This window comes from Oncorhynchus keta, chromosome 20 (assembly GCF_023373465.1).
Source record: "Oncorhynchus keta strain PuntledgeMale-10-30-2019 chromosome 20, Oket_V2, whole genome shotgun sequence".
Lineage (NCBI taxonomy): Eukaryota > Metazoa > Chordata > Actinopteri > Salmoniformes > Salmonidae > Oncorhynchus > Oncorhynchus keta.
The window spans coordinates 45863980-45886479 of NC_068440.1; the positions used below are offsets into that span (position 1 = coordinate 45863980).

The 22500-nt window shown below is 47.6% G+C and overlaps 1 long non-coding RNA gene across 1 annotated transcript in view; it reads left to right on the forward strand.

Annotated features, from left to right (window-relative positions):
* LOC127910066 (uncharacterized) overlaps nt 1-22500 on the forward strand; it is a 37453-nt gene that overhangs the window by 989 nt on the left and 13964 nt on the right. The window lies entirely within an intron of this gene.

The following is a 22500-nucleotide window of genomic DNA, read 5'->3' on the forward strand; positions in this document are numbered from 1 at the left end:
TTCATACTGCAGCCCTCATACTTCAGCCCTCATACTGCAGCCCTCATACTGCAGCCCTCATACTGCAGCCCTTCATACTGCAGCCCTCATACTGCAGCCCCTCAAATGGCAGCCCTCATACATCAGCCCCTCATACATCAGCCTCTCATACATCAGCCCCTCAGACAGCAGCCCCTCATACTGCAGCCCTCATACATCAGCCTCTCATACATCAGCCCCTCATACTGCAGCCTCTCATACATCAGCCCCTCATACTGCAGCCTCTCATACTGCAGCCCCTCATACAGCAGCCCCTCATACATCAGCCCCTCATACATCAGCCTCTCATACATCAGCCTCTCATACATCAGCCCCTCATACTTCAGCCCTCATACTGAAGCCCCTCATACTGCAGCCCTCATACTTCAGCCCTCATACTGTAGCCCCTCATACTGCAGCCCTCATACTTCAGCCCCTCATACGGCAGCCCCTCATACTGCAGCCCTCATACATCAGCCCCTCATACTGCAGCCCCTCATACTGCAGCCCTCATACTGCAGCCATGATACTGCAGCCCTCATACTGGAGCCCCTCATACTGCAGCCCTCATACTACAGCCCTCCTACTGCAGCCCTCATACGGCAGCCCCTCATACATCAGCCCCTCATACAGCAGCCCTCATACTTCAGCCCTCATACTGCAGCCCTTCATACTGCAGCCCTCATACTTCAGCCCTCATACTGCAGCCCTCATACTGCAGCCCTCATACTGCAGCCCTTCATACTGCAGCCCTCATACTGCAGCCCCTCATACGGCAGCCCTCATACATCAGCCCCTCATACATCAGCCCCTCAGACAGCAGCCTCTCATACGGCAGCCCCTCATACAGCAGCCCTCATACTTCAGCCCTCATACTGCAGCCCTTCATACTGCAGCCCTCATACTTCAGCCCTCATACTGCAGCCCTTCATACTGCAGCCCTCATACTTCAGCCCTCATACTGCAGCCCTCATACTGCAGCCCTCATACTGCAGCCCTTCATACTGCAGCCCTCATACTGCAGCCCCTCATACGGCAGCCCTCATACATCAGCCCCTCATACATCAGCCTCTCATACATCAGCCCCTCATACAGCAGCCCCTCATACTGCAGCCCTCATACATCAGCCCCTCATACATCAGCCCCTCATACATCAGCCTCTCATACATCAGCCTCTCATACATCAGCCCCTCATACTGCAGCCTCTCATACATCAGCCCCTCATACTGCAGCCTCTCATACATCAGCCCCTCATACAGCAGCCCCTCATACATCAGCCCCTCATACATCAGCCTCTCATACATCATTACATTTACATTACATTTAAGTCATTTAGCAGACGCTCTTATCCAGAGCGACTTACAAATTGGTGCATACACCTTATGACAACCAGTGGAACAGCCACTTGCATCTAAATCTTGTTGGGGGAGAAGGATTACCTACCCTTACTTACCCTATCCTAGGTATTCCTTGAAGAGGTGGGGTTTCAGGTGTCTCCGGAAGGTGGTGATTGACTCCGCTGTCCTGGCGTCGTGAGGGAGTTTGCCTCTCATACATCAGCCCCTCATACTGCAGCCTCTCATACATCAGCCCCTCATACTGCAGCCCTCATACATCAGCCTCTCATACATCAGCCTCTCATACATCAGCCCCTCATACTGCAGCCTCTCATACATCAGCCCCTCATACTGCAGCCCTCATACATCAGCCCCTCATACATCAGCCCCTCATACTGCAGCCTCTCATACATCAGCCCCTCATACTGCAGCCTCTCATACATCAGCCCCTCATACTGCAGCCTCTCATACATCAGCCCCTCATACTGCAGCCTCTCATACATCAGCCCCTCATACTGTAGCCCTCATACTGCAGCTGGTTCAGGTTCAACCTCTCTACCGAGCCGTGGAGGCAGGAGAGAAGTTCAACCTCTCTATCGAACCGTGGAGGCAGGAGAGAAGTTCAACCTCTCTACCGAGCCGTGGAGGCAGGAGAGAAGTTCAACCTCTCTACCGAGCCGTGGAGGCAGGAGAGAGGTTCAACCTCTCTATCGAACCGTGGAGGCAGGAGAGAAGTTCAACCTCTCTACCGAGCCGTGGAGGCAGGAGAGAAGTTCAACCTCTCTACCGAGCCGTGGAGGCAGGAGAGAGGTTCAACCTCTCTACCGAGCCGTGGAGGCAGGAGAGAAGTTCAACCTCTCTACCGAGCCGTGGAGGCAGGAGAGAGGTTCAACCTCTTTTCCGATCTGACCCTTTCTGCAGTTTCTTGGGTTTCTCCCACTGCACTCAGAAGCTGAGTTATTTTCTGCTCCCTTCCTTTTGTTTTGAATGGATTTATACCTCCATCTCTGCAATCAAATCAGTCGGATTTGATTTTCCCTTTATTAGTGGGCAATTAAGTGAATGTGTTTTTATTGAGTTCGGAGGGCTGGCTGGTCTGGCGTGTCTTAGCTCGCTGGAGCTGTCTGGTTGCCACCGTACAGCATCACGGTGCCTAAAAACAGTGAAATAAATAGACAATTGAAAATGTATCCACTCCCCTTCCTCGTCCCCACTGGACCCTGCCAGACTAGAGCAGGTGCTGAGACAAAAGCCAGCCAAATAGTTCTGTTTAGCAGCATGATCGATGGGCTGTTGCAAATTTATGGAGAGAGTTTGGAAGAGGGAGTTTTGGAAGGGGCTCTATGAATGTTAAATTAGTGTGTGTGTGTGTGCGTGCATGTGTATTTGTGTGTCTCTGTGGTTGTGTGAGTTTCTGATGTTTCACGTGACGAATTGTGTGTATCACCCTGGCAGGGGGTAGATTTTATGAACAAGCTTTCCCCATGCGATCAGCCCTCTCTCTCCTCAATTTACATGTAGGCTTGGCCAAACTTACTTCCAGAGATCAGCCCTCTCTCTCCTCAATTTACATGTAGGCTTGGCCAAACTTACTTCCAGAGATCAGCCCTCTCTCTCCTCAATTTAAATGTAGGCTTGGCCAAACATTCCCTCAGCGACCAGCCCCCTCTCTCCTCAATTTACATGTAGACTTGACTAAACTATCCCCCAGTGATCAGCCCTCTTTCTTGGCCATGAAGCCAGGCTGTGTGCTGTTGCTAGGCTACACAGGTCTCTTGTCCGTTGGTGTTCCGTGTGTGTGTGTGTGTGTGTGTGTGTGTGTGTGTGTGTGTGTGTGTGTGTGTGTGTGTGTGTGTGTGTGTGTGTGTGTGTGTGTGTGTGTGTGTGTGTGTGTGTGTGTGTCTTTGTAAATATATGTGTTTGTGAACTTTACCTCATCACAGCGTTACCTCATTAAATATCTAATGTAGTTAAACAGTGATTTGAGCAGGAACATATTCTTTCACATTTATCATTAATTTGAAAAACAAAACTGAACAAATTAGCTCTGTGTAATGTGATTTCTGACTGAAATCTCTCCTGATAACACTACTATGGATTTCAATGGAAAGGCAGACTATATATAATAATATAATATGCCATTTAGCAGACGCTTTTATCCAAAGCGACTTACAGTCATGTGTGCATACATTCTACGTATGGGTGGTCCCGGGAATCGAACCCACTACCCTGGCGTTACAAGCGCCATGCTCTACCAACTGAGCTACAGAAGGAGCACTGATATATGTGTTTCCAGACTCTGTGTTTCCAGACTCTGTGTTTACAGACTCTATCTGTGTTTCCAGACTCTATCTGTGTTTCCAGACTCTGTGTTTACAGACTCTGTGTTTCCAGACTCTGTGTTTCCAGACTCTATCTGTGTTTACAGACTCTGTGTTTCCAGACTCTGTTTCCAGACTCTGTGTTTCCAGACTCTGTGTTTCCAGACTCTATCTGTGTTTCCAGACTCTGTGTTTCCAGACTCTGTCTGTGTTTCCAGACTCTATCTGTGTTTCCAGACTCTGTCTGTGTTTCCAGACTCTATCTGTGTTTCCAGACTCTGTCTGTGTTTCCAGACTCTGTCTGTGTTTCCAGACTCTATCTGTGTTTCCAGACTCTATCTGTGTTTCCAGACTCTGTATTTCCAGACTCTCTCTGTGTTTCCAGACTCTATCTGTGTTTCCAGACTCTATCTGTGTTTCCAGACTCTATCTGTGTTTCCAGACTGTGTTTCCAGACTCTATCTGTGTTTCCAGACTCTGTATTTCCAGACTCTGTCTGTGTTTCCAGACTCTATCTGTGTTTCCAGACTCTGTGTTTCCAGACTCTGTGTTTCCAGACTCTGTGTTTCCAGACTCTGTGTTTCCAGACTCTGTGTTTCCAGACTCTATCTGTGTTTCCAGACTCTGTGTTTCCAGACTCTATCTGTGTTTCCAGACTCTGTGTTTCCAGACTCTGTGTTTCCAGACTCTATCTGTGTTTACAGACTCTGTGTTTCCAGATTCTGTGTTTACAGACTCTGTGTTTCCAGACTCTGTGTTTCCAGACTCTGTGTTTCCAGACTCTATCTGTGTTTCCAGACTCTGTGTTTCCAGACTCTGTGTTTCCAGACTCTGTGTTTCCAGACTCTGTGTTTCCAGACTCTGTGTTTCCAGACTCTGTGTTTCCAGACTCTGTGTTTACAGACTCTGTGTTTCCAGACTCTATCTGTGTTTCCAGACTCTGTGTTTCCAGACTCTGTGTTTCCAGACTCTATCTGTGTTTCCAGACTCTATCTGTGTTTCCAGACTCTGTGTTTCCAGACTCTGTGTTTCCAGACTCTATCTGTGTTTCCAGACTCTGTGTTTCCAGACTCTATCTGTGTTTCCAGACTCTGTGTTTCCAGACTCTGTGTTTCCAGACTCTATCTGTGTTTCCAGACTATCTGTGTTTCCAGACTCTGTGTTTCCAGACTCTATCTGAGTTTCCAGACTCTGTCTGTGTTTCCAGGCTCTGTGTTTCCAGACTCTGTCTGTGTTTCCAGGCTCTGTGTTTCCAGACTCTGTCTGTGTTTCCAGGCTCTGTGTTTCCAGACTCTGTCTGTGTTTCCAGGCTCTGTGTTTCCAGACTCTGTCTGTGTTTCCAGACTCTGTGTTTCCAGGCTCTGTGTTTCCAGACTCTGTCTGTGTTTCCAGACTCTGTGTTTCCAGACTCTGTCTGTGTTTCCAGACTCTATCTGTGTTTCCAGACTGTGTTTCCAGACTCTATCTGTGTTTCCAGACTCTGTCTGTGTTTCCAGACTCTGTTTGTGTGTTTAGGGCTGTGGTTTGGTGGTACTATGGGCCAAGTGGTTAAGCCTTTTCATCAGTTGAAATGGAGAATTTATGTTCTGTGTTGACTGTGGCCAGTGGTGTGTGTGTGTGTACGTGTGTTTGTGAGTGTGCATGTGTGTGTGTGTGTCTGTGTGTGACTTTGTGTGTGTGCGTGTGTGACTGTGTGTGACTGTGTGTGACTGTGTGTGACTTTGTTCTGTGACTGTGTGACTGTGTGTGTGACTGTGTGTGTGTGTCTGTCTGTGTGTGACCTTGTGTGTGTTTGTGTCAAATTTCATCAAATCAAATCAAATTGTATTGATCACATACCTGTAATTAGCATATGTTAATGTGAGTGTAGTGAAATGCTTGTGCTTCTAGTTCCTACAGTGCAGTAATATCTAACAAGCAATCTAACAATTCCACAACAACGACCTAATACACACAAATATAAAGGGGTGAATGAGAATGTGTACATATAAGTATATGGATGAGTGATGGCCGAGCAGCATCGGCAAGATGTAGTAGATGGTATAGAGTACAGTATATACATATGATATGAGTAATGCATAGACTAAGATGCAGTAGATGGTATAGAGTACAGTATATACATATAAATATATGGATGAGCGATGGCCGAGCAGCATAGGCAAGATGCAGTAGATGGTATAAAATACAGTATATACATATGAGATGAGTAATGTAAGATATGTAAACATTATTTAAAGTGGAATTGTTTAAAGTGACTAGTGATCCATTTATTAAAGTGTCCAGTGATTGGGTCTCAATGTAGGCAGCAGCCTCTCTGAGTTCGTGATTGGGTCTCAATGTAGGCAGCAGCCTCTCTGAGTTCGTGATTGGGTCTCAATGTAGGCAGCAGCCTCTCTGAGTTCGTGATTGGGTCTCAATGTAGGCAGCAGCCTCTCTGAGTTAGTGATTGGGTCTCAATGTAGGCAGCAGCCTCTCTGAGTTCGTGATTGGGTCTCAATGTAGGCAGCAGCCTCTCTGAGTTCGTGATTGGGTCTCAATGTAGGCAGCAGCCTCTCTGTGTTCGTGATTGGGTCTCAATGTAGGCAGCAGCCTCTCTGTGTTCGTGATTGGGTCTCAATGTAGGCAGCAGCCTCTCTGTGTTCGTGATTGGGTCTCAATGTAGGCAGCAGCCTCTCTGAGTTCGTGATTGGGTCTCAATGTAGGCAGCAGCCTCTCTGAGTTCGTGATTGGGTCTCAATGTAGGCAGCAGCCTCTCTGAGTTCGTGATTGGGTCTCAATGTAGGCAGCAGCCTCTCTGTGTTCGTGATTGGGTCTCAATGTAGGCAGCAGCCTCTCTGAGTTCGTGATTGGGTCTCAATGTAGGCAGCAGCCTCTCTGTGTTCGTGATTGGGTCTCAATGTAGGCAGCAGCCTCTCTGAGTTCGTGATTGGGTCTCAATGTAGGCAGCAGCCTCTCTGAGTTTGTGATTGGGTCTCAATGTAGGCAGCAGCCTCTCTGAGTTCGTGATTGGGTCTCAATGTAGGCAGCAGCCTCTCTGAGTTCGTGATTGGGTCTCAATGTAGGCAGCAGCCTCTCTGAGTTCGTGATTGGGTCTCAATGTAGGCAGCAGCCTCTCTGTGTTCGTGATTGGGTCTCAATGTAGGCAGCAGCCTCTCTGAGTTCGTGATTGGGTCTCAATGTAGGCAGCAGCCTCTCTGAGTTCGTGATTGGGTCTCAATGTAGGCAGCAGCCTCTCTGAGTTCGTGATTGGGTCTCAATGTAGGCAGCAGCCTCTCTGAGTTTGTGATTGGGTCTCAATGTAGGCAGCAGCCTCTCTGTGTTCGTGATTGGGTCTCAATGTAGGCAGCAGCCTCTCTGAGTTCGTGATTGGGTCTCAATGTAGGCAGCAGCCTCTCTGAGTTCGTGATTGGGTCTCAATGTAGGCAGCAGCCTCTCTGAGTTCGTGATTGCTTATTAGAAGTCTGCTGTTTTTCAGTCTCTCGGTCCCTACACCACCCGATGTCACAGGAAGGCCAAAAAGATCATCAAGGACAACAACCACCCGAGCCACTGCACCTGTACTGACTTTGCCTTCTGGATGATAGCGGGGTGAACAGGCAGTGGTTCGGGTGGTTGTTGTCCTTGATGATCTTTTCGGCCTTCCTGTGACATCGGGTGGTGTAGGTGTCCTGGAGGGCAGGTAGTTTTCAGCCGGTGATGCGTTGTGTAGACCTCACCACCTTCTGGAGAGCCTTGCGGTTGTGGGCGGAACAGTTGCCGTACCAGGCGGTGATACAGTCCGACAGGATGCTCTGTGCATCCTGTCGGGGTTTTGGGTGACAAGCCAAATTTCTTCAGCCTCATGAGGTTGAAGAGGCACTGTTGTGCCTTCTTCACCACACTGTCTGTGTGGGTGGACCATTTCTGGTTGTCTGTGATGTGTTCGCCAAGGAACTTAAAACTTTCCACCTTCTCCAATTCTGTCCCTTCGGTGCTCTCTCTGCTGTTTCCTGAAGTCCACGATCATCTCCTTAGTTTTTTTGACATTGAGTGAAAGGTTGTTTACCTGACACCACACTCTGAGTACCCTCACCACCTCCCTGTATGCCGTCTCATCGGTGTTGGTGCAATACTGTTGTTTCGTCTGCAAACTTGATGATTGAGTTGGAGCCGTGCATGGCCACGCAGTAATGGGTGAACTGGGAGAACAGGAGGGGGCTGAGCAGGCACCCTTGTGGGGCCCCAGTGTTGAGGGTCAGCGAAGTGGAGATGTTTTTTCCTACCTTCACCACCTGGGGGCAGCCAGTCAGGAAGTCCAGGACCCAGTTGCACAGGGTGGGTTTGAGACCCAGGGCCTCCAGCTTGATGATGAGCTTGGAGGGTACTATGTTGTTGAATGCTGAGCTGTAGTGAATGAACAGCATTCTTACATAGGTATTATTTTTGTCCAGATGGGATAGGGCAGTGTGCAGTGTGATGATGAGCTTGGAGGGTACTATGTTGTTGAATGCTGAGCTGTAGTGAATGAACAGCATTCTTACATAGGTATTATTTTTGTCCAGATGGGATAGGGCAGTGTGCAGTGTGATGGTGATTGGGTCATCTGCGAGACCAGTTAGGGCAGTATCCAAACTGAAGTGGGTGTAGGGTGGACGGTAAGGTGGACGTGATATGATCCTTGACTAGTCTCTCAAAGCACTACGTGATGACAGAATTAAGGGAAAACCCCCATGAAATGGACAAAAATGAAATGCATATTATTGCCATTGGGGCGAAACATATACACGATAGCAAATACCACTCAAATGGATGGCAATTCATTCAAAGCTTATGGCAACTGGCATATGGCAGATGCCAAGTGTCATACTGCTCCACCGTAGATTTCCATATTGCTAATGGACATAATGTCAAGGGCGGCAGCGTAGCCTAGTGGTTAGAGCGTTGGACTAGTAACCGGAAGGTTGCGAGTTCAAACCCCCGAGCAGTTAACCCACTGTCAGGCTGTCATTGAAAATAAGAATATGTTCTTAACGGACTTGCCTGGTTAAATAAAGGTTAAAAAAAAAAGACCCAAAGGTCAAATTTTGAAAATTTGAAAAGAAAATCAAAAATGTACGACCCTCTATGAAAGTGCTTTCTGGACTGTTTTTTTTTAAATTCTTTGTAATTTCTTGTCATTTATACATATATGACAACTGAATGAACTGAATCTTTGTCTTATTTTATTGAATTTGTCCATGAGGCCTATGTTATGTCCATGTGCAATATATGACCGTAGAAAGTCAAGAATCAGTGAACCATGGCTAAATGGCATAAGAAATGTCCAAATGCCATATATATAAGTATTGAAAGTGCTAAATCTGGGTATTATGTCCATTTGCCATATATGGTCATAGAAAGTCGGTTTCTGAACCCAAAAGTCAGTGAACCATGTCCAAATGGCATTTATACTGACCAAATGATATATATCACTATGCTAAGCCCTGAATCAACCTAGAAGGTCTATTTGTCATGTTTGATGAGGGAGAAGTGGGACTTTTTTTAAATACTTTTTGAAAAATGTCCAAAATTACCAGGGGTGCCCTATATTGGCTGGGCACAGGTGGGGGGGTGCTCCCTTCCCAGCAGTAGACCCCTATATTTGCTGGGCACGGGTGGGGGGTGCTCCCTTCCCAGCAGTAGACCCCTATATTTGCTGGGCACGGGTGGGGGGTGCTACCTTCCCATCAGTAGATCCCTATATTGGCTGGGCACGGGTGGGGGGAGCTCCCTTCCCAGCCGTAGACCCCTATATTGGCTGGGCACGGGTGGGGGGAGCTCCCTTCCCAGCAGTAGACCCCTATATTGGCTGGGCATGGGTGGGGGGTGTTCCTTCCCAGCCGTAGACCCCTATATTGGCTGGGCACGGGTGGGGAGAGCTCCCTTCCTAGCCGTAGACACCTATATTGGCTGGGCACGGGTGGGGGGAGCTCCCTTCCCAACCGTAGACCCCTGTATTGGCTGGGCACGGGTGGGGGGAGCTCCCTTCCCAGCCGTAGACCCCTATATTGGCTGGGCACGGGTGGGGGGAGCTCCCTTCCCAGCCGTAGACCCCTATATTGGCTGGGCACGGGTGGGGGGGTGCTCCCTTCCCAGCAGTAGACCCCTATATTGGCTGGGCACGTGTGGGGGGTGCTCCATTCCCAGCCGTAGACCCCTATAATTGGCTGGGCACGGGTGGGGGGTGCTCCCTTCCCAGCCGTAGACCCCTTGCACCACTCTAAAGGCAGTAAAAAACATTTTTAAAAATGTGCTCCTGCTAACCCGTTCCAATCACCAGGTCCACGGCTTTCCATTTGCAATATGTTTCAAAGGCCATCGACCATCACGAATTTGACACGCTCTAATATACTGCAGAAATGCCCAATTGATTGGCCTGTTGAACTCGGGATGGCCGGCAGTGATAGTGGTTCCTCTCCATCGCTCGTTGGTGTTGATTTCAGCATGTCAATTTGGTGATGGTTCATCACTGTTTAAACTTATTGCAAATGGACAAAAGTTAGCCATCAAGTCAACGTCCATCTGTCAATTAACTGTTTAAGATAATTGTGTAGTCTAGAGCGATTTTCTAGGTTAGCTAGCCAGCTATTGTCGTTCTTTTAACGCAACGTAACGTAATCAACACTGCAAGCTAGCCAGCTAGCCCCCGAATAGCTGCACTGTAGAAACTATTACACTCAACGGAACGACTTGATTAGTGTAGTGTCAACAACGCAGCCACTGCCAGCTAGCCTACTTCAGCAGTACTGTATCATTTTAATCATTTTAGTCAATAAGATTCTTGCTACGTAAGCTTAACTTTCTGAACATTCGAGACGTGTAGTCCACTTGTCATTCCAATCTCCTTGCATTAGCGTAGCCTCTTCTGTAGCCTGTCAACTATGTGTCTGTCTATCCCTGTTCTCTCCTCTCTGCACAGACCATACAAACGCTCCACACCGCGTGGCCGCGGCCACCCTAATCTGGTGGTCCCAGCGCGCACGACACACGTGGAGTTCCAGGTCTCCGGTAGCCTCTGGAACTGCCGATCTGCGGCCAACAAGGCAGAGTTCATCTCAGCCTATGCCTCCCTCCAGTCCCTCGACTTCTTGGCACTTACGGAAACATGGATCACCACAGATAACACTGCTACTCCTACTGCTCTCTCCTCGTCCGCCCACGTGTTCTCGCACACCCCGAGAGCTTCTGGTCAGCGGGGTGGTGGCACCGGGATCCTCATCTCTCCCAAGTGGTCATTCTCTCTTTCTCCCCTTACCCATCTGTCTATCGCCTCCTTTGAATTCCATGCTGTCACAGTTACCAGCCCTTTCAAGCTTAACATCCTTATCATTTATCGCCCTCCAGGTTCCTCGGAGAGTTCATCAATGAGCTTGATGCCTTGATAAGCTCCTTTCCTGAGGACGGCTCACCTCTCACAGTTCTGGGCGACTTTAACCTCCCCACGTCTACCTTTGACTCATTCCTCTCTGCCTCCTTCTTTCCACTCCTCTCCTCTTTTGACCTCACCCTCTCACCTTCCCCCTACTCACAAGGCAGGCAATACGCTCGACCTCATCTTTACTAGATGCTGTTCTTCCACTAACCCCATTGCAACTCCTCCAAGTCTCCGACCACTACCTTGTATCCTTTTCCCTCTCGCTCTCATCCAACACTTCCCACACTGCCCCTACTCGGATGGTATCGCGCCGTCCCAACCTTCGCTCTCTCTCCCCCGCTACTCTCTCCTCTTCCATCCTATCATCTCTTCCCTCTGCTCAAACCTTCTCCAACCTATCTCCTGATTCTGCCTCCTCAACCCTCCCCCTGTCCTCCCTTTCTGCATCCTTTGACTCTCTATGTCCCCTATCCTCCAGGCCGGCTCGGTCCTCCCCTCCCGCTCCGTGGCTCGACGACTCATTGCGAGCTCACAGAACAGGGCTCCGGGCAGCCGAGCGGAAATGGAGGAAAACTCGCCTCCCTGCGGACCTGGCATCCTTTCACTCCCTCCTCTCTACATTTTCCTCCTCTGTCTCTGCTGCTAAAGCCACTTTCTACCACTCTAAATTCCAAGCATCTGCCTCTAACCCTAGGAAGCTCTTTGCCACCTTCTCCTCCCTCCTTAATCCTCCTCCCCCCCCCCTCCTCCCTCTCTGCAGATGACTTCGTCAACCATTTTGAAAAGAAGGTCGACGACATCCGATCCTCGTTTGCTACGTCAAACGAAACCGCTGGTTCTGCTCACACTGCCCTACCCTGTGTTCTGACCTCTTTCTCCCCTCTCTCTCCAGATGAAATCTCGCGTCTTGTGACAGCCGGCCGCCCAACAACCTGCCCGCTTGACCCTATCCCCTCCTCTCTTCTCCAGACCATTTCCGGAGACCTTCTCCCTTACCTCACCTCGCTCATCAACTCATCCCTGACCGCTGGCTACGTCCCTTCCGTCTTCAAGAGAGCGAGAGTTGCACCCCTTCTGAAAAAACCTACACTCGATCCCTCCGATGTCAACAACTACAGACCAGTATCCCTTCTTTCTTTTCTCTCCAAAACTCTTGAACCTTGGCCAGCTCTACCGCTATCTCTCTCAGAATGACCTTCTTGATCCAAATCAGTCAGGTTTCAAGACTAGTCATTCAACTGAGACTGCTCTTCTCTGCATCACGGAGGCGCTCCGCACTGCTAAAGCTAACTCTCTCTCCTCTGCTCTCATCCTTCTAGACCTATCGGCTGCCTTCGATACTGTGAACCATCAGATCCTCCTCTCCACCCTCTCCGAGTTGGGCATCTCCGGGGCGGCCCACGCTTGGATTGCATCCTACCTGACAGGTCGCTCCTACCAGGTGGCGTGGCGAGAATCTGTCTCCTCACCACGCGCTCTCACCACTGGTGTCCCACAGGGCTCTGTTCTAGGCCCTCTCCTATTCTCGCTATACACCAAGTCACTTGGCTCTGTCATAACCTCACATGGTCTCTCCTATCATTGCTATGCAGACGACACACAATTAATCTTCTCCTTTCCCCCTTCTGATGACCAGGTGGCGAATCGCATCTCTGCATGTCTGGCAGACATATCAGTGTGGATGACGGATCACCACCTCAAGCTGAACCTCGGCAAGACGGAGCTGCTCTTCCTCCCGGGGCTGCCCGTTCCATGATCTCGCCATCACGGTTGACAACTCCATTGTGTCCTCCTCCCAGAGCGCTAAGAACCTTGGCGTGATCCTGGACAACACCCTGTCGTTCTCAACTAACATCAAGGCGGTGGCCCGTTCCTGTAGGTTCATGCTCTACAACATCCGCAGAGTACGACCCTGCCTCACACAGGAAGCGGCGCAGGTCCTAATCCAGGCACTTGTCATCTCCCGTCTGGATTACTGCAACTCGCTGTTGGCTGGGCTCCCTGCCTGTGCCATTAAACCCCTATAGCTCATCCAGAACGCCGCAGCCCGTCTGGTGTTCAACCTTCCCAAGTTCTCTCCCCACTCCTCCGCTCTCTCCACTGGCTTCCAGTTGAAGCTCGCATCCGCTACAAGACCATGGTGCTTGCCTACGGAGCTGTGAGGGGAACGGCACCTCAGTACCTCCAGGCTCTGATCAGGCCCTACACCCAAACAAGGGCACTGCGTTCATCCACCTCTGGCCTGCTCGCCTCCCTACCACTGAGGAAGTACAGTTCCCGCTCAGCCCAGTCAAAACTGTTCGCTGCTCTGGCCCCCCAATGGTGGAACAAACTCCCTCACGACGCCAGGACAGCGGAGTCAATCACCACCTTCCGGAGACACCTGAAACCCCACCTCTTTAAGGAATACCTAGGATAGGATAAGTAATCCTTCTCACCCCCCCCCCCTAAAAGATTTAGATGCAAGTGGCTGTTCCACTGGATGTCATAAGGTGAATGCACCAATTTGTAAGTCGCTCTGGATAAGAGCGTCTGCTAAATGACTTAAATGTAAATGTAAATGTAATTAAGATATAATTTTGACACCAAACTAATTCACACTGACACCAAACCTACTTTGTTCGATACGTTTAGAAGCCAACTATCACATATTTTAGAACAGGTCCAAAATTCACAGCGCCTTCTGTTTAAGCCACAATAAAACGTGAGACACGTGGTTACGTTCTATATGCGGGTCCAGTTCCAACATTATGTGTAGGCTTAGCTGAGGCGACCCCGAATCCCGAGATTTGGCTCGATAGGTCATTCGGTGCCCGTGAAGCGACATTAATTTGTGCTGAAAATTCACTTTTTCCAGGCGTTGCTACGGGGTCCATGAATGAGCTATCGTACAGAAACTTTAGCGTCCGTCTCTATGGGCCAAGGCGGTTCCAATGCACCTAGTCTTGTGACTCTGGGACTTTTCTAAATGTCATCATTTTCGTGATGGTCAAAATGAATTGAAGTCCTTGCGAATGTACAAGGCTGTTTTTCGGCCTGAGAACCTTGTAGAGCCACATAACTCACCATGCACTATCCAGTTACGCTCCAGAACAGGTTTCTAAAGTTTCAGAGCTCTGACAGTTCTTTGGTGGTGCGAACTCCGGTGTCCATTGCAGGCTCCGGTGTCCATTGCAGGCCCAGTGCAGTAAGCTACACACTGTGTCACTCCATCCTAGCTGTGTGTGTGAGAGTTTTTTTCTTGGACATTTGTTGGGAGAAATGACTGATTTACTGCTCTTGAGTGGTGCCTAATCACACACTTGATGTTTTGTAAAGATGTGACATTTTTACCCCTTCAAAACAGCCACTATGACTCCCATTTAAGGCACTTCCGGTTGGCACACGAAGCTGAAAGAAAACATATCTCCTCCTTGGGGGAGGCTTTTACAGAATCCTGAGTTCTAAGTTTTTATATTAAGAATTGACTGATTTACAGAGGGTTCAATGCACTATTTATCACAAACTGCAGGTTGGGTGTATCAACATATTTTTAAGGTGATTTTAACCACTTCCGGTTTGTCCAGGAAGCTTAGAATCATAGTGGCCTGATGGATTGTCATCGAAGACAGTTTGATATGGCATTCAGAACCCACATAGGCTTCAGGTTGAAGATAGGGGAGCAGTCAATGTATTCCTATGGGGAGAGATGTTATTGTAAACTGTGAGATGAAAAAACCCTGGTTTCACTGTTAAGGGTTAATGCCACACGGTCAAGGTTAGGCTTGCACAGATCGGGAGGACCTCAGGAACGTTACTACATTCTTATCTTATTCTAGACTCTTATCTTATTATTCACTCTTATCTTATTATAGACTCTTATCTTATTATAGACTCTTATCTTTTTCTTGACTCTTATCTTATTATAGACTCTTATCTCATTATAGACTCTAATCTTATTCTAGACTCTAATCTTATTCTAGACTCTTATTATCTTATGAAACTGTATGTGCGTGTGTGTGTGTGTGTGTGTGTGTGTGTGTGTGTGTGTGTGTGTGTGTGTGTGTGTGTGTGTGCGTGTGCGTGTGTGTGTGTACCTCTGTGTGTAATTGAATATGGGAAAGGGGTTTATTTCTACGAGTGTCACCTCCTGATGGATGCCCCTCATAAGCTGCACTCAGAGATCATCCTTCTCCCTACCTGATCCTCCATCCCTCTTTACTTCCCTCCATCCCCATCCCTCCCTCCCTGATCCTCCATCTCTCCCTCCCTCCCTCCCTCCCTCCCTCCCTCCCTCCCTCCCTCCCTCCCTCCCTCCCTCCCTCCCTCCCTCCCTCCCTCCCTCCCTCCCTCCCTCCCTCCCTCCCTACCTGATCCTCCATCCCTCCTTACTTCCCCCTTCCCCATCCCTCCCCCCCCTGATCCTCCATCTCTGTCCCTCCCTCCCTCCCTCCCTCCCTCCCTCCCTCCCTCCCTCCCCCCCCCCTCCCTCCCTCCCTCCCTCCCTCCCTCCCTCCCTCCCTCCCTCCCTCCCTCCCTCCCTCCCTCCCTCCCTGATCCTCCATCTCTCTGTCCCTCCCTCCCTCCCTCCTTCCCCTTTCTCTCCTCTCCTTTATTCTCTAATTCTCTCTTCTCTCTGCGGTGGTCGTGACGGGGCACGGGTGTCACAGTGAATTTCATGCTGGTGGATGTGTGTGTGTGTGTGCCGTGTCTTCTGTGCCCTAATTACTGGGTAGGCAGGCCATCTTCAAAGATGTGGCGTGTGACAATCTCTCTCTCCCACTGCCCTCCCTCCCTCCCTCCCTCCCTCCCTCCCTCCCTCCCTCCCTCCCTCCCTCCCTTCCCTCCCTCCCTCCCTCCCTCCCTTCCTTCCCACCTCCCTCCCTCCTTCCTTCCCCAGTGCAGCCAGCCCATCTCCACAGCCATGGCTGCTCTTCATTGCTCATGAATTCCCACCTACACAGTATGGACACAACATATACTTCCTTTGGCCATTCAGTGTACTTGTACTTCCTCCTAGCCTACTTCCTGTAGCCTTACATCCTGTAAGTATTTAGCAGGGGAGAGAAGGTGTATTTACAGTTGAGGTCAGAAGTTTACATCCACTTAGGTTGGATTCATTAAAACTTGTTTTTCAACCACTCCAAAAATGTCTTGTTAACAAACTATAGTTTTGGAAATGTCGGTTAGGACATCTACTTCTACAAGTCATTTTCCAACAATTGTTTACAGATTATTTCACTTATAATTCACTGTATCACAATTCAAGTGGGTCAGAAGATTACATACACTAAGTTGAATATGCCTTTAAACAGCTTGGAAAATTCCAGAAAATAATGCCATGGCTTTAGAAGCTCCTGATAGGCTAATTAACATAATTTGAGTCAATTGGAGGTGAACCTGTGGATGTATTTCAAGGCCTACCTTCAAACTCAGTGCCTCTTTGCTTGACATCATGGGAAAATCAAAAGAAATCAGCCAAGACCTCAGAAAAAAATGGTAGACCTCACAGGTCTGGTTCTTCCTTGGGAGCAATTTCCAAACACCTGAATGTACAACGTTTCTCTGTACAAACAATAGTACGCAAGTATAAACACCATGCGACCATGAAGCTGTCATACCGCTCAGGAAGGAGAGGCGTTCTGTCTCCTAGAGATGAACGTACTTTCGTGTGAAAAGAGCAAATCAATTCCAGAACAACAGCAAAGGACCTTGTGAAGATGCTGAAGGAAACAGGTACAAAAGTATCTAAATCCACAGTAAAACGAGTCCTATATCGACATAACCTGAAAGGCCACTCAGCAAGGAAGAAGCCACTGCTCCAAAACCGCCATAAAGAAGCCAGACTATGGTTTTCAACTGCACACGGGGACAAAGATACTTACTTTTTGGAGAAATGTCCTCTGGTTTGATGAAACAAAAATAGAACTGTTTGGCCATAATGACCATTGTTATTTTTGGAGGAAAAAGGGGAGGTTTACAAGCTGAAGACACCATCCCAACAGTGAAGCACGGCGGTGGCAGCATCATGTTGTGGGGGTGGCAGCATCATGTTGTGGGGGTGGCAGCATCATGTTGTGGGGGTGCTTTGCTGCGGGAGGGACTGGTGAACTTCACAAAATAGATGACATCATGAGGAGGAACATTACATCAATATTTTGAAGCATCATCTCAAGACATCAGTCAGGAAGTTAAAGCTTGATCGCAAAAGGGTCTTCCAAATGGACATTGATCCCAAGCATACTTCCAAAGTTGTGACAAAATGGCTTAAGGACAACAAAGGTATTGGAGTGGCCATCACAAACTTCAATCCTATAGAAAATTTGTGGAGAGAACCGTAAAAGCGTGTGTGATCAAGGAGGCCTACAAACTTGATTCAGTTACACCAGCTCTGTCAGGAGGAATGGGCCAAAATTCACCCAACTTATTGTGGGAAGCTTGTGGAAGGATACCCAAAACGTTTGGCCCAAATTAAACAATTTAAAGGCAATGCTACCAAATACTAAATCTGATCCACTGGGAAGGTGATGAACAAAATAAAAGCTGAAATAAATAATTATCTCTACTATTATTCTGACGTTTCACATTCTTAAAATAAAGTGGTGATCCTAACTGACCTAAGACAGGCAATTTTTTACCAAGAACACGTCATGAATTGTGAACAACTGAGTTTAAATCTACTTGGCTAAGGTGAATGTAAACTTCCGACTTCAACTGTAGCTAATCTGGTGCTTCAGAAGGACATTGTTGTTGTTGTCACTGCTTGTAACTGCAAACAGTTAGAATGTCATACGGAACAGGTTTTCTCACACTTTCTAAGTTGTAATGTAGTTGTTGTTTTAATGCCGCTGTGTTCATCAACTAAACTATTCTAAACATTCTGTAGCAGTTTTATAGTCATTGTGATTCTGGCCTCTTCTACGAAAGGACTGCGGAACTATCTTTTGAATCAGCGGTTTGTTTCTTCTTTCCAGAGTGCCAGCGCATTGGGTCGGAGAGCTTTCTTTTGTGTGTGTATAGCCTGCGGCAGCAATGCATGCTGGTTGCACTGTGAATTATGTCTCTGTGTCTCTTCATCTGTTAAATATATATATATATATGCTTCTTGGTCATTGGTATTCATCATGTACTAAAAAGTTTGATTAGCCTGAGCTAGTTTCTAGCATGCGTGCTGGAGTTGGTGTGTGCATGTGTGAGTGTGTGTTGCATGATACAGTGTACTGTAGTGTTTGCTGCAGGTGTATTGGGCTACAGCCCACTGATTAAAACTAACTCTTACCCCCGTCCTATCCCACTGATTAAAACTAACTCTTACCCCCATCCTATCCCACTGATTAAAACTAACTCTTACCCCCGTCCTATCCCACTGATTAAAACTAACTCTTACCCCCGTCCTATCTCACTGATTAAAACTAACTCTTACCCCCGTCCTATCCCACTGATTAAAACTAACTCTTACCCCCGTCCTATCCCACTGATTAAAACTAACTCTTACCCCCGTCCTATCCCACTGATTAAAACTAACTCTTACCCCCGTCCTATTTCACTGATTAAAACTAACTCTTACCCCCGTCCTATCCCACTGATTAAAACTAACTCTTACCCCATCCTATCCCACTGATTAAAACTAACTCTTACCCCATCCTATCCCACTGATTAAAACTAACTCTTACCCCGTCCTATCCCACTGATTAAAACTAACTCTTACCCCCATCCTATCCCACTGATTAAAACTAACTCTTACCCCCATCCTATCCCACTGATTAAAACTAACTCTTACCCCCGTCCTATCCCACTGATTAAAACTAACTCTTACCCCCGTCCTATCCCACTGATTAAAACTAACTCTTACCCCGTCCTATCCCACTGATTAAAACTAACTCTTACCCCATCCTATCCCACTGATTAAAACTAACTCTTACCCCATCCTATCCCACTGATTAAAACTAACTCTTACCCCGTCCTATCCCACTGATTAAAACTAACTCTTACCCCCATCCTATCTCACTGATTAAAACTAACTCTTACCCCGTCCTATCCCACCGATTAAAACTAACTCTTACCCCCATCCTATCCCACTGATTAAAACTAACTCTTACCCCCATCCTATCCCACTGATTAAAACTAACTCTTACCCCATCCTATCCCACTGATTAAAACTAACTCTTACCCCATCCTATCCCACTGATTAAAACTAACTCTTACCCCCATCCTATCCCACTGATTAAAACTAACTCTTACCCCATCCTATCCCACTGATTAAAACTAACTCTTACCCCATCCTATCCCACTGATTAAAACTAACTCTTACCCCGTCCTATCCCACTGATTAAAACTAACTCTTACCCCGTCCTATCCCACTGATTAAAACTAACTCTTACCCCATCCTATCTCACTGATTAAAACTAACTCTTACCCCGTCCTATCCCACCGATTAAAACTAACTCTTACCCCCATCCTATCCCACTGATTAAAACTAACTCTTACCCCCATCCTATCCCACTGATTAAAACCAACTCTTACCCCATCCTATCCCACTGATTAAAACTAACTCTTACCCCATCCTATCCCACTGATTAAAACTAACTCTTACCCCGTCCTATCCCACTGATTAAAACTAACTCTTACCCCCATCCTATCCCACTGATTAAAACTAACTCTTACCCCATCCTATCCCACTGATTAAAACTAACTCTTACCCCATCCTATCCCACTGATTAAAACTAACTCTTACCCCATCCTATCCCACTGATTAAAACTAACTCTTACCCCCATCCTATCCCACTGATTAAAACTAACTCTTACCCCGTCCTATCTCACCGATTAAAACTAACTCTTACCCCATCCTATCCCACTGATTAAAACTAACTCTTACCCCCATCCTATCTCACTGATTAAAACTAACTCTTACCCCCATCCTATCTCACTGATTAAAACTAACTCTTACCCCCATCCTATCTCACTGATTAAAACTAACTCTTACCCCCATCCTATCTCACTGATTAAAACTAACTCTTACCCCCATCCTATCTCACTGATTAAAACGAACTCTTACCCCGTCCTATCTCACCGATTAAAACAGACAGACAGACAGACAGAGTTGACAGACAGACAGACAGACAGACAGACAGACAGACAGACAGACAGACAGACAGACAGACAGACAGACAGACAGAGTTGACAGACAGACAGACAGACAGAGTTGACAGACAGACAGACAGACAGACAGACAGACAGACAGACAGACAGACAGACAGACAGACAGACAGACAGACAGAGTTGACAGACAGACAGACAGACAGACAGACAGACAGACAGACAGAGTTGACAGACAGAGTTGACAGACAGACAGACAGACAGACAGACAGACAGACAGACAGACAGAGATAGATGCGTTCTCCTCCCAAACTGGTAGACATAAACAACTCTGTCTGGTGTTGGCGAGGTGAGAAACGGTGGGAATTCAAACCTGTAGACAGACAGAAACAGAAATCAGTGAAACGTCTAGCTTTGACATACATTTGATAAAGTCTTCCAACTAAGGCGAATTCAACATGAAAACAACCAAAACCGTTCACCGTGCCATTGGATTTAGGTTAAAAGTTGGATGGGAAAAAAAAGACGAGATGCCCTTTAACGTTGATGACATTTTGTAAATCTAATCAGTTTTCCACATTGACACAGATTTATATAATTATTACTATTATTTTTTTATCATCGTATAGATTTTGTGGGGTTTGAAATGACGCGGAAGTGAGGTGACCAACGGTTGGAATTTAAACTGGTAGACGGAAACTATTCTCTGGGGTTTCTGAAGAGATGGTTAGAATTCCACGACTCGTGTCTTGCAGAAACGTCTCTTTGGATGAAGTGACCCGGTGAAGGTTGGGATTAATTAAAAGCCCATTCGGATAAATGAAATAACTTTGGACTGACGGTCACGAGATGTGAAACGTAGAGTTATTGTGACTGATGTATTTGAACCGCATGTCACGTTATACATTATATGTTAATGTGATGCAAATGTACTTTGCACTTTGCATATATGCACTTTTTTAGCGTTGGCAGTGGCAGTGTTTTGTTAATCAACTTCCTTGAATAGATGTCCTATGGTGACTGATTGTCTCAGTGGCGTCTATAACTAATGCAACAGGCGGGGGGAGATATTAAATGTGATACGCGGGTCATGGTTGCCTATGGATGTCACGATAGAAACAAGTGTGAGAGAGAGAGAGAGAGAGAGAGAGAGAGAGAGAGAGAGAGAGAGAGAGAGAGAGAGAGAGAGAGAGAGAGAGAGAGAGAAAGATAGTGAGAGAGAGAGAGACAGTGAGAGAGAGAAAGAGAGAGAGAAAATAAAGAGAGAGAGAGGGAGATATAATGAGAGAGAGAAAGAAAGAGGGACAGAGAGAGAGGGAGAGAGAGAGAGAGGGAGAAGGAGAGAGAGAGAGAGAGAGAAACGGAGGGAGAAAGATGGAGAGAAATAAAGAGATAAAGATAGATAAAGAGAGAGAGAGTCTAGAGCTCTGTAGAACACAGCGGAACACGAACCGACCGTGCAGAAAGAGGAGCATCTCTCCATCTGGGTGTCTTCTTAACCTCCTGTCTCCTCCTGTCTTTACCCTCACCAGCTGTTGAACAGAGGGATAGAGTAGGGAACGAGGGATAGAGAGAGTGATGAAGGATGAGGTGAAGAAAGAGGAGGAGGCTAGGACACAGACTAGTGTGTAGCTAAGCAACAACACCATAGAGCCAGAAGAGAAAACATCACCAGCCTAGTTTCTCTACAGTGATTTTCACACGAGTGATATGAAGATCTGAGAGTGGCCTGCTTGTCCCTGGTGATCACTGATCATCATGACATGTTGACTTCCTTATTAAAAGTGGCTGCTAACAAACTAAAACCAGAAACTTCCTTGGTGTTCATGTCAACAACAAACTATCCTATATCCTAACTATAGGTCCAAACACACCAAGACAGTCATGAAGAGGGCAGGACAACACCTCTTCCCCCTCAGGAGACTGAAAAGAGTTGGCATGGGTCCCCAGATCCCCAGATGGGTCCCCAGATCCCCAGATGGGTCCCCAGATCCCCAGATGGGTCCCCAGATCCCCAGATGGGTCCCCAAAGGCTCTACAGCTGCACCGTCGAGAGCATCCTGATTGGTTGCATCACTGCCTGGTACGGCAACTGCTCGGCCTCTGACCGCATGGCACTACAGAGGGTCGTGCGTACGGCCCAGTACAACACTGGGGCCAAACTGCCTGCCATCCAGGACCTCTATACCAGGCGATGTCAGAGGAAGGCCCGAAAAATTGGCAGACTCCTACCACCCAAGTTATAGACTGTTCTCTCTGCAACTGCACAGCAAGCGGTACCGGAGCTCCAAGTCTAGGACCAAAAGGCTCCTCAACAGCTTCTACCCCACAAGCCATAAGACTGTTGAACAATTAA